Source organism: Xyrauchen texanus, chromosome 1, assembly GCF_025860055.1.
Source record: "Xyrauchen texanus isolate HMW12.3.18 chromosome 1, RBS_HiC_50CHRs, whole genome shotgun sequence".
Lineage (NCBI taxonomy): Eukaryota > Metazoa > Chordata > Actinopteri > Cypriniformes > Catostomidae > Xyrauchen > Xyrauchen texanus.
Window position 1 is genome coordinate 2,999,045 of NC_068276.1, and position 10,999 is coordinate 3,010,043.

The 10,999-nt window shown below is 42.5% G+C and overlaps 1 protein-coding gene across 8 annotated transcripts in view; it reads right to left on the reverse strand.

The window, feature by feature from the left end:
• Positions 1 to 10,999, reverse strand: part of LOC127647831 (receptor-type tyrosine-protein phosphatase delta-like) — a 534,579-nt gene that overhangs the window by 419,731 nt on the left and 103,849 nt on the right. For all 8 annotated transcript variants that reach the window (XM_052132317.1, XM_052132365.1, XM_052132326.1 and 5 more), the window contains exon 3: positions 3,844 to 3,867. The gene's annotated coding sequence lies outside the window, so the exon portion shown is untranslated. The remainder of the gene's footprint in view (positions 1 to 3,843; positions 3,868 to 10,999) is intronic.

Here is a 10,999-nt window from a genome sequence, read left to right on the forward strand (position 1 = left end):
CCCCATCATCAGCAAATGCTTCGAGAGGTTAATCAGAGATCACATCTGCTCTGTTCTGCCCCCTCTTTGGACCCATTGCAGTTTGCCTACCGCAACAACCGCTCCACTGATGATGCCATTGCATCTACAATACACACTGCTCTCTCCCACCTGGAAAAAAGGAACACATATGTGAGAATGCTGTTTGTAGACTACAGCTCAGCATTCAACACCATAGTGCCCTCCAAGCTTGATGAGAAACTCCGGGCTCTGGGCTTAAACAGCTCGCTGTGCAGCTGGATCCTGGACTTCCTGTCAGGCAGGCGTCAGGTGGTTAGAATGGGCAGCAACACCTCCTCATCACTGACCCTCAACACTGGAGCCCGCAGGGCTGTGTTCTCAGCCCACTCCTGTATTCCCTGTACACACATGACTGTGTGGCAACACATAGCTCCAATGCCATCATTAAGTTTGCTGGCGATACGGCGGTGGTAGGTCTGATCACTGACAATGATGAAAGAGCCTACAGAGAGGAGGTGCACACTCTGACACGCTGGTGTCAGGAGCACAACCTCTCCCTCAGCGTCAGTAAAACCAAGGAGCTTGTTGTGGACTTCAGGAAGAAAGGCGGAGAACACAGCCCCATCACCATCAATGGAGCACCGATTGGAGAGAGTCAGCAGCTTCAAGTTCCTCGGTGTCCACATTACTGAGGAACTCACATGGTCCGTCCACACTGAGGCCGTTGTGAAGAAGGCTCACCAGCGCCTCTTCTTCCTGAGGCGGCTGAGGAAGTTTGGAATGAACCACCACATCCTCACTGCGGTTCTACACCAGCACTGTAGAGAGCATCCTGACTGGCTGCATCACCGCCTGAGTGCGGCAATAGCACCGCGCACAACTGCAAAGCCCTGCAAAGGGTGGTGCGAACTGCCAGGAACATCATCGGAGGTGAGCTTCCCTCCCTCCAGGACATATACACCAGGCGGTGTGTGAAAAAGCTCGGAGGATCATCAGAGACTCCAGTCACCCAAGTCATGGGCTGTTCTCACTGCTACCATCAGGCAGGCGGTATCGCAGCATCAGGACCCGCACCAGCCGACTACATGATAGCTTTTTCCCCAAGCAATCAGACTGTTGAACTCTTGATCTATCAGGATCAATAATTAGCACTGCACTTTATTCAGCTATAATCTCACACTGGACTGTCAACATATTCTCCTCAATACAACTGCTATATATATATATACACATATATATTTCATATACTCCCACTTATTGTATTGTATTGTATATTCTGTTCTATATTCTGCATTGTATATAATTATTGTGTTGTGTAAGTATGTGTACATCTGATTTGTAAATTGTTTTGTGTAAGTATGTGTACATTTGATATGTAAATTGTTTTGTGTAAGTATGTTGTTTATTGTAATTGGTATATGTCTCGTCACTGTCATGACTGCTATGTTGCTCGGAACTGCACACAAGAATTTCACCTACTGTTGCACTTGTGTACATGGTAGTGTGACAATAAAGTGATTTGATTGATAAGTCTAGGGAAAAATAAAGAAATAACCAAACAAAATAACTACAGCAAAATATTAACGCTACCTAACATAAAGTAAATATAAGAAAGAAAATAAGAGAGGAGCCACTCCTGAGAGGAGTTATCCCACAGAGAGTGCTGCCTAAATGAAAACTCAGAACACTTGACATAATTGACAATTAACATGGGGGAGTGACTCAAAACTCCCACAGACTGCCACCACCAGGGAAGGAGTACACTCAGGGTCGTCACAGTGTTTATCTGTCTTTCCGTCCCTACACAGAGTCTTGGCATCATGTCTGACAATCTTCCCTCTCATTCTGTTTCTTCTCTTGCACTTTCTCTAAACGTCCATCTATTCTCTTCCCCTGGGTTCTTATTATTCACTCTATCCAGGGGTTTCATTTCCCTCTTATACACCTCTCTTCTCCTCTCTTATCTCCTCTCCTCTCCTCTCCTCTCTCCTTTCCTTTCCTCTCTTCTCTCCTCTCTTCTCCTCTCTTCTCTTCTCTTCTCTCCTCTCTTCTCTCCTTTCCTTGTCTCTCCTCTCTCTCTCCTCTCTTCTCTCTCTCTCTCTCTCTCCTCTCTCCTCTCCTCTCCTCTCTCTCTCTTCCTCTCCTCTCCTCTCTCTCTTCTCTCCTCTCCTTCTCTCTCTCTCTCTCCTCCTCTCCTCTCTCCTCTCCTCTCTCCTCTCCTCTCTTCTCCTCTCTCTCTCTCCTCTCCTCTCTCCTCTCTCTCTCTCCTCTCCTCTCTCTCTCCTCTCCTCTCTCCTCTCCTCTCCTCTCTCTCCTCTCTTCTCTCCTCTCTCCTCTCCTCTCTCCTCTCCTCTCCTCTTCTCCTCTCTCTCTCTCCTCTCCTCTCTCTCTCCTCTCCTCTCTCCTTCTCTCTTCTCTCCTCTCTCTCCTCTCCTCTCCTCTCTCTCTTCTCTCCTCTCTCTCTCCTCTCCTCCTCTCTCTCCTCTCCTCTCTCTCTTCTCCTCTTCTCTTCTCTCCTCTCTTCTCCTCTCCCCTCTCCTCTCCTCTCCTCTCTCCTCTCCTTCTCCTCTCCTCTCTCCTCTCCTCTCTTCTCCTCTCTTCTCTCCTCTCCCCTCCTCTCCTCTCCTCTCCTGTCTCCTTTCCTTTCTCCTCTCTTCTCTCCTTTCCTTGTCTCTCCTCTCTTCTCTCCTCTCCCCTCTCCTCTCCTCTCCCCTCTCCTCTCCTCTCTCCTCTCCTCTCCTCTCTCTCTCTCCTCTCCTCTCCTCTCCCCTTTCCTTTCTCTTCTCCTCTCTTCTCTCCTCTCCTCTCTTCTCTCCTCTCCTCTCTTCTCCTCTCCCCTCTCCTCTCCTCTCCTCTCTCCTTTCCTTTCTCCTCTCTTCTCTCCTTTCCTTGTCTCTCCTCTCTTCTCGCCTTTCCTCTCTTCCCTCCTTTCCTCTCCTCTCCTCTCTTCTCTCCTTTCCTCTCCTCTCCTCCCTCCTTTCCTCTCCTCTCCTCTCTTCTTTCCTTTCCTCTCCTCTCTCCTTTCCTTCCTCTCCTCTCTTCTCTCCTTTCCTTTCCTCTCTTCTTTCTTTTCCTTTCCTTTCCTCTCCCCTCTTCTCTTCTCTCCTCTCTTCACTTCTTCTTTTTTCTCATCTCCTTTTATTCTCTTTTCTCCTCTGTGTTTCCTGGCTCTGTTTCCAAACTCTCACACACACACGGCTCTCTGGAAACTTCGGCACCATTTTGTTTCCGGCAGGTGTTACGCTGTAAATAGGTCACTGATCCGGATCCGTAATGGTGGTTGAGAAGTTTCCCTGGAGGTGATTGATTTTCTGTGGAGAGTCGAGCAACTGGAACACAAAGGGGCTCTAGAGACTCAGAATCTCTCCATCCCGATCTATCCCGTGACCCTACTGTCACTCTATACTTCCTGTTCAGTCGCGTGTGATGGCCACACTTGGAGCAATTGTTCATACAAACGTGCAAAAAGCACTCACTGCAACCAACTGCCTTTGAATGGATATGATTTCTCATTTGACAATCAAATATTGACATACTCCCTTAAGAAATTACTCTTGATTAATAACCAGTATTCACCCGCCCATAGTTGATTGAAAGAATAATGATTTATTTTGAAGATATTTATGCTGTCTCTGGTGAAATTCCACGGCAGTGAATTTAATTTACATTTCAATACAATTCACATTTACAGCTCAGAGCAGCAAACCAGCAGCAGGAATAGAGTTTTCAGTTCCCACTTGTGAAAACACACAGACACGCACACTCAAACACAATCTATTGTTTGTGTGTGCATATTGACACATGTAACATTAATGCCATTGAAATGGAATCCAAAAGTCTTACCTCTCTGAAAACTTTTGGTCACATCTGTGAGCGAAACACAAAGAGAGAGGGAGAGAAAGAGAAAGGAAAATACATTACTGTTGGTGAAGGAGACAGTAAACTTGTGAATAATGACTGACCCATCAGAAAACACAATCAGATTTCATTCAACAAGATGTCAAGATTTCAGTCCTAATTCATTGGGATCTCATGGAAAAGAGCGAACAGTCACTTCCTGTTGGGTTCCACGGAAGAAGAAATTCTTAAAGGTGAGGAGTGACATGAAGATGAGTAAATGATGAAAGAATCTTCATTTTTGGGTTACATTAATGTTGGTCAGAGATAAAAACAAACAGAGTTTTGTGGCTCATTCTGAGGTTGCCAATAATCATTTCTGTATAAGCAAATGAGAAAACCACAAACAGGTACGATGTGTTTTTCTTTATTGCAGCTTAAAATTATAGAAATAAAAGACGCACATATACACTCAGAAAACCTAAATGATATGGAATAGCAACCACAAAGTAAAGGAAAGAGAGTGTGTGAGTAGATATTTAATAGGTCACACTAGACTCATTATGTAAGGAGGGCAGAGAGAAACTCGACTGTAATGATATCCTGAGAGAGAGAGAGAGAGAGAGAGAGAATGTGTTAGTTCAGGTGTACTGTCGTTTTCCCACATCCGTTTGTGTCCCTGGACACACAAAGACTGTGTGTGAGACATAATATGTATTCATCGGGAGCTTGTGGAAATAAATAAAAGTGTGCTGTTTCTTCATGTCAATCTGTGTTTGAAGGTTCCGCAGAGACGCTGAAGCTCCAGAACAGAGATTTAATAATCAGATTAGTCCTTAACAAACACACAGAAAGAACGAAAGAAAATCCTCTTTTCTCTTCCTCGCCTTCACATTGTGCTCCTGAAACCTCTAAACCAACACCAGCACATCCATTCACAATGAACATAAAAACACAAAAACAAGACAATTGTGACCTTATCTCATAATAGCAACTTTATTTCTCATAATTACAAATTATATCTGACAACTGAGTCACTGTCTTGCAGTTGTGACATTATCTCATCATTTCTCATTATTACAACATTATATCTGACAATTGTGACTGAAATTGTGACTATCACCAAAATGGCCTTCCAGTCAGACTGTGATGCTCCTCACTGAATGAAACCTTTATCACCTTGGTCAAAGGAGGGACAAATCATACATATAAAATGAACTAAATGAACTAAAGTCTTCATCTGCACAAATCAAAGGATGATGCATGTACGTGTATTTCCTCAGGTAATTCAGGATGACTTCAAGGACTTTAATACCTCTAGTTCACATAAAATCATTTTGTTTAATGATTGACCCACAACACTTACTTAGTTTAATCATTTTAACCACTAATACTTCCAAACATAAATAAGTAATATTGGCATTATATTTATACATTTTCTGTTCTAGCATGATTTACTGTAAATCTGCACAAAGGCTGTTGTGAAATAAATTTGACTTGACTTCATATCTTGTAATTGCTATTTTAATTGCAATATTATATTTTGAAATTGCAATTTTTTTTTATTATCTCAAAATCCCGACTTTATATCTTGCAAGTCAGAAACCTATGGCTCGCAAGTCCCTCGGGTCTGATCTCAGAAAGTAACCGTCACATGTCTGTTCTCAGGACAGTGTCACTGAGGGTCTGATCTCAGAAAGTAACCGTCACAGGTCTGTTCTCAGGACAGTGCCACTGAGGGTCTGATCTCAGAAAGTAACCGTCACAGGTCTGTTCTCAGGACAGTGCCACTGAGGGTCTGATCTCAGAAAGTAACCGTCACAGGTCTGTTCTCAGGACAGTGTCACTGAGGGTCTGATCTCAGAAAGTAACCGTCACAGGTCTGTTCTCAGGACAGTGCCACTGAGGGTCTGATCTCAGAAAGTAACCGTCACAGGTCTGTTCTCAGGACAGTGCCACTGAGGGTCTGATCTCAGAAAGTAACCGTCACAGGTCTGTTCTCAGGACAGTGCCACTGAGGGTCTGATCTCAGAAAGTAACCGTCACATGTCTGTTCTCAGGACAGTGCCACTGAGGGTCTGATCTCAGAAAGTAACCGTCACAGGTCTGTTCTCAGGACAGTGCCACTGAGGGTCTGATCTCAGAAAGTAACCGTCACAGGTCTGTTCTCAGGACAGTGCCACTGAGGGTCTGATCTCAGAAAGTAACCGTCACAGGTCTGTTCTCAGGACAGTGCCACTGAGGGTCTGATCTCAGAAAGTAACCGTCACAGGTCTGTTCTCAGGACAGTGTCACTGAGGGTCTGATCTCAGAAAGTAACCGTCACAGGTCTGTTCTCAGGACAGTGCCACTGAGGGTCTGATCTCAGAAAGTAACCGTCACAGGTCTGTTCTCAGGACAGTGCCACTGAGGGTCTGATCTCAGAAAGTAACCGTCACAGGTCTGTTCTCAGGACAGTGCCACTGAGGGTCTGATCTCAGAAAGTAACCGTCACATGTCTGTTCTCAGGACAGTGCCACTGAGGGTCTGATCTCAGAAAGTAACCGTCACATGTCTGTTCTCAGGACAGTGCCACTGAGGGTCTGATCTCAGAAAGTAACCGTCACATGTCTGTTCTCAGGACAGTGCCACTGAGGGTCTGATCTCAGAAAGTAACCGTCACATGTCTGTTCTCAGGACAGTGCCACTGAGGGTCTGATCTCAGAAAGTAACCGTCACATGTCTGTTCTCAGGACAGTGCCACTGAGGGTCTGATCTCAGAAAGTAACCGTCACATGTCTGTTCTCAGGACAGTGCCACTGAGGGTCTGATCTCAGAAAGTAACCGTCACATGTCTGTTCTCAGGACAGTGTCACTGAGGGTCTGATCTCAGAAAGTAACCGTCACAGGTCTGTTCTCAGGACAGTGCCACTGAGGGTCTGATCTCAGAAAGTAACCGTCACAGGTCTGTTCTCAGGACAGTGCCACTGAGGGTCTGATCTCAGAAAGTAACCGTCACATGTCTGTTCTCAGGACAGTGCCACTGAGGGTCTGATCTCAGAAAGTAACCGTCACAGGTCTGTTCTCAGGACAGTGTCACTGAGGGTCTGATCTCAGAAAGTAACCGTCACATGTCTGTTCTCAGGACAGTGCCACTGAGGGTCTGATCTCAGAAAGTAACCGTCACATGTCTGTTCTCAGGACAGTGTCACTGAGGGTCTGATATCAGAAAGTAACCGTCACATGTCTGTTCTCAGGACAGTGCCACTGAGGGTCTGATCTCAGAAAGTAACCGTCACATGTCTGTTCTCAGGACAGTGCCACTGAGGGTCTGATCTCAGAAAGTAACCGTCACATGTCTGTTCTCAGGACAGTGTCACTGAGGGTCTGATATCAGAAAGTAACCGTCACAGGTCTGTTCTCAGGACAGTGCCACTGAGGGTCTGATCTCAGAAAGTAACCGTCACAGGTCTGTTCTCAGGACAGTGCCACTGAGGGTCTGATCTCAGAAAGTAACCGTCACAGGTCTGTTCTCAGGACAGTGCCACTGAGGGTCTGATCTCAGAAAGTAACCGTCACAGGTCTGTTCTCAGGACAGTGTCACTGAGGGTCTGATCTCAGAAAGTAACCGTCACAGGTCTGTTCTCAGGACAGTGTCACTGAGGGTCTGATCTCAGAATGTAACCATCACAGGTCTGTTCTCAGGACAGTGTCACTGAGGGTCTGATCTCAGAACATAATTACCTTGAGTCTGATCTCAGAACAGAGCCACTGTTCTCACCATTCACCAACACAATATCGTTTAAAACTTTCTAGAGATCATTTTCCTGCAGAAAGTGTGGATGTGATCGCAAAGCTTGAAGTCAATGACACTGTTTTGATTTCCTTTCTCCTGAATTTTACAGCCTACTCCTGGTGAACAAGGTTTGAAATGAACAGATTATTCATGCCGAGTGCCACTGTGGAAGGCGACCTGTAAGACTTGTCGGAGAGATATATAACAAGAACTTAGACAAAGATGCGCTTTGACGAAACGTGATTATATTTTGAAGAACCGACAAAAGAAATGCCGCCGATGCACGTCGCTTCAACACACAAACATTCATAGAGTTCTGGGCCTTGTTTCCCAATAACTATTAGCTGTTAAGAGCATTTTCTACGAGCGATTATATGAACGTTCTTTATTTTTTATGTGGAACCAGGGTGTGATATAGCACTCGCAAAATGCGACGGGACTCAATCTAGTTCGCGAGCTCCTCTCCAAATGTATTTCATGCACAAGTAATTTTGCTCATCTTCCTGCAAAAGATAGGTGACCTGTAAGATGTCTCCGAGTGACATATGATAAGAAATGCTGACGTGTTTGAAGAAACACACTTTATTATATTTTTAAGAACAGTCAAAAGCCGTCACGTGTCTGTTTCACTGTTCAGATACGTGCAACGGGACCCTGTCTCATAAAACAAGCACATGTAAAGAGTTTTCACTCTGAAAACTGTTTGCAAGAATAATGTGGTCTATGAGAATGCTGCACATGATCTCCGATCATCTCGTGAGGTACTGCAAGTTTAGTTAAGAGATGAAATCATAAAGTAATACAAAGACACGTTCACCTTGAACCTAAAGTTGAGTTTTATTTTCTTTTCTTTAGGCAGCATTAACTGTATTAATAAATGCAATACAAACATTTAGCAGCATTTTTTAGGCTAATTTATTATGATGATTATAATTATCTTTACATTTATAATTCTCTTTAGTTCTTAAGTTGTATGCTAGTAATTTCCCCTGTTGTTGCATACTGATACTTGCATGATGGCAAATGGGGCCGTTGGAGCCGTTAAATGTTTGGATTTGGGGAGGTGGATATATATAAGATTTATCACTTCATTAATTGTATTGTTTTTTTCGTTTCGTTTAAAGTGCAATTTGAATTTAGAATTTCTTTTGTTTAAATGTTTTGAGTTTCAATAAATTAATTACATTTTTAAAGCAAAATCAATAAAGCAAAAATATTCACCATATAATCGGATGTCGCAATATTTTAAATTCAATTATCATTTGAATATTTTTTAAATATCGCCCAGCCCAAAAATGAAGTTACATGTTTCATGAACATGAAGTAATTTTATGGAGAGCCGCACAAACACGTGTACTCAATTTCATATTGCAACATGTTACCTATTAATATTTGCATATGTGTTTGTATTTTAGTAGTCTATGGGCAATATAAACATTTTATTTCATTGAAAAACTTTTTGGAAAATGGTAAATTATTCATTTGTGGTATTGCTCTTTCAAAAAAATGCACCAACCAAAAATTAAAAAAATGGGCTCCTTGATGAAAAAAGGTTCCCGACCCCTGAATTAGAACATTATATTGCAATTTCACATTTATTGCTCACAATTTGAACTTTATATCTTGCAACTGCAAATTCATATTGCAGAAAAAATTCACAGCTGTGAGAAAGAAACTCAAAATTACCTTTTTTAATTTCCTTCATCCCTTATTATATTTGACTTCCATATACATGTGCATTTCCTTGCAAAACTCATTTATCGATGGATGGAATCTACACAAAGAGTTAAAATATTTGTTGATTTTTGTGTTATGTCATTATTTCAAATGTACTATTATATATATAAGCAATATCACACGAGCAAGAGTGTGATAAGACCCTACATCAGCACTGCTGTGATCCGAGTGCTGTAGGTAATCACAGCAGTGCTGATGTAGGGTCATATAGCACGATTGCGAGTGTGATATTGCTTATATACAACAGTTCAATGAACAAGTACATGAAAAAATTTGAGTACAGTCATAAAAACACATTTGTGCATGAAACTACTTTATTACGTGACAGATCAGAATCTGTCGTTGCTGGTTCAAAACAAATGATGTGTACAAGCCTCCATTAGTAATCCAAAATTGTCACTTCAGAAATATTATCATGGCTGGGTGTATGTGTGTGTGTGTGTGTGAGTGAGAGAGAGAGATGGAGCTTGTGTGATCACCTGTTACCACACCCAAGCAGAGATGCTGTCAGCTTTCTGAAGATCAGCTTTCTCAGAGGAAAAATAGAGTCCAAGCGGGGGTATTTCTCCCTATTTCGTCGTAGCCGGTGCACAAGAGTCAATCACTATAGAAACCACAATGTCCTCCATTTTATACAGCAACCATTGTGTATATAATCAGTCTGTTGTGTCTCTCAGCTGTGATGAGCCGTAATGCTGAAGTTGTTCATTTAAAGCCGTATAAAGATATTTCCTAGCTTTAACATTGTAGTAGTGATACAAGCGATCATGTAGAGCTGTTTTAATTACACACTGACTGGTTCTCTTCACGTCACCTAACTTGCTCATATTACACACAAAAATTATCTTTTGCCACCACCTGCTGGTTAACATATGTAATGTCAAAAAACTATACATGTAAAAAAAGGCAAACAGTAGCTCTTTACACATATGCACTACTCTTACACTTTAGTTTGGAACAGCACAAACACAAGTGGAGTGGTACACACACAGTGAAGCGTGTCAGACCATCAGTGCTGATGGAATGTCTCTCATCCAATCAGATTTGAGGACCGGAACTAACTGTTGTATATATAAATATATACTTTTTTGTGGTCTACTTTCATTAAATATAATGTGGTCTATGTACTACATGTCTCTGTTATGTCACTCACACACACACACACACACACACACAAACACACACATGCATCCACACACACATACACACACAAACACACACACATACACACATACATACAAACACACACACACACAAACACACACAGACACACACACACATACACAAACACACACACATACACACACACACACACACACACACAAACACATACACACACAAGCACATACACACACACAAACACAGATACTTTTTCCTCTTTAAAAAAACATTTAAATCTATATGAAATCCTGTTTGAGGGAGTGGAAATAATTATGATAAACAATGAGTAGATGTGTCCAAGCTTTTGAATGGTGTAAATGTCATGAAAACAGTCATTGTATTTTGCCATCCATAAAACTTCATTTGTTAATTTCTTAGCCATCTAAGCAGGTCTGTGACATCACATGATTGTTGACCAATTAAAGTGGCATGAAACAAAAGTTGCGACCATCATATTTCCAAGTGAAGAGCTTATTGAACTAGAAGAAA